We start from the raw sequence: 2,500 nt of genomic DNA, 5'->3' as shown, positions 1-2,500 counted from the left end.
ACATCTCCCCTTTTCTATTATTCTATGGGATAATCAGCCGTAATGTATGTGTGTGTGCGTGTGTGTTTATATATATGTATATGTATATATATATATATATATATATATATATATATATATATATATATATATATATATATATATATGTGTGTGTGTGTGTGTGTGTGTGTGTGTGTGTGTGTGTATGTATATGTGTGTGTATATATGTATATATATATATATATATATATATATATATATATATATATATGTGTGTGTGTGTGTGTGTGTGTGTGTGTGTGTGTATGTGTGTGTGTGTGTGCGTGTGTGTGTGTGTGTGTATGTATATGTGTGTGTATATATATATATATATATATATATATATATATATATATGTGTGTGTGTGTGTGTGTGTGTGTGTGTGTGTGTGTGTGTGTGTATGTGTGTATATATATATATATATATATATATATATATATATATATATATATATATATATATATATATATACACATACATATATATATATATATGTATATATATACATACACACACACACACACACACACACACACACACACACACACACACATATATATATATATATATATATATATATATATATATATATATACACCACCAGTTAAGGACATACAATCTGCTTAGAAATACGGCGCGAAAGAAAGACCAATCAACGAGTTTTGTGTAAACGCCCATGACGTATGGCTTTTTTTTCAAAAGTTTTGTTTAGTGAAGATAAGGCTAGTATTTTTTTTATAGGGATATGATATATATCAAACTCCGAAACCGTTGAAATCTAAAAAGGAATGCTACATTCGAAAAGCCGAAAAGTAACTTGTGTATGACTGTTGAGTCAAATAGAAAATAAAACTCAAATTAACCGGTCCCCGCAATATTATAAGCCCTCTTGCTGTGGATATGTAAAATAGGGTAAGTAAGGCTTACTTACGTAGGTCGAATGCAACCGCTTTCACAACCTATTCATTTGTGTCTACCAGCCATATTCTAAGTCCCTAAGCGCGCCGTGTACATGACATGAACATGCCGCGATTCTTATTCTAGAAGCGCGGGTTCGCGGCAAAAGCGTGGCAAATTCGTGGCAAATGCGTGGAAAGTATTGGAACAATCGTGGAAACTCCGTGGCAAGGGGGTAGGCTTGTCACGATAGTTACACGAGTGAAAAAAATCATATTTTTACTGTACTTTTTCTTACCAATACTTCATATGAGCATACTACGTTTGAAAAGTAATACCTATATTGGTTATATTAGGCATCATTGTCCTAGACACGGATTACAAACTCTTTTAGGAAAACATGGATTCTCTGCTGATTTTGAGTTTGTTTACCTTTTGGCGGACTTTTCGAAGGAGAGTGAAGTTAAATGAATGGTAAAAGTAGTCAGGGACGTAAAATTAAAGCATATAATTATATGAAATATGTATACATTAAATCTATATGCATGATATATTAAAAATGCGCATATATGTACAGTATATACAAAGATAAAATAAGGAAGATCTGTTCATAAACACACGGTCCCTCACATCCCGTTTGTTTTGATCGAGCGTAGAGTGAATTACCAACAGCGCGTTCGTGAAATGGTTGTCAATTCTTTAACTAGGAACAAGTACAACGACTGATTCATACCAAAATTGAATTATCTTATGTTAGTGCTACCTATGATTGTAGTTTCTCTTATGAATTTGTCGTGTGGACAGTGCCATTCATCCGAAACATGTTAATAAGTGGGTTAACTTTGGAACGGTTGGTAAACCTGAAGCAGTTGACGCAAACGTGCCGCGCTTTTGCGTCCTAGATTACCGCATTCGTTACATGAACACGACATGGACATAACATGAACATGACATGGCCACGACACGCAGAAAACGTTATAGAATACGGCTGTACGAGACACTGGCTTCTAAGGTCTACAGTTTACATATTTCATTTTTCTTCAGACCTTTGTTTCTGTTTTCAGGCTTTTTAAATTGTTTTGCGGACTTTTCATGTGTGATGTCCTCCAGTATTCATCAATTCCAAGCTCCACAAACTACACAACTATTAATGCATACATTATCTTGAAATACGAATGAAAAACGGTTACCGATGATAGATATAATAACGACCGAAATATCTATTAGAATCTTTGTTGTTCGTATATTAGAATAATAATGAAATGTCAAGATTCAAGTGCCGCCATTTAACATTTTCTAAATTTTCGTAATTTCTGTTTTCAATCATTTACCTAATGTACCATGTACTACAAATAAAGTGACATTATCATATATATTGTATTTATAATAGTCCTAGTGTTGGACCATTTTCTTTGGTGGCTACCTTTTTTACAAGGTCAACTATCTTATATCTATCTATCTATCTTTCTAACTATATATATCTAGATATTTATCTATCTATCTATCCATCTATCTATATATACATATATATATATATAATATATATATATATATATATATAGATATTATATATATATATATATAT

The sequence above is a fragment of the Penaeus japonicus genome, unplaced genomic scaffold (genome assembly GCF_977035675.1).
Source record: "Penaeus japonicus unplaced genomic scaffold, GWHDUDI00000001_assembly GWHDUDI00000024, whole genome shotgun sequence".
Taxonomy (NCBI): Eukaryota; Metazoa; Arthropoda; class Malacostraca; order Decapoda; family Penaeidae; genus Penaeus; species Penaeus japonicus.
The sequence above is the reverse complement of the archived record's forward strand: the minus strand, read 5'-3'. Positions refer to the sequence as shown.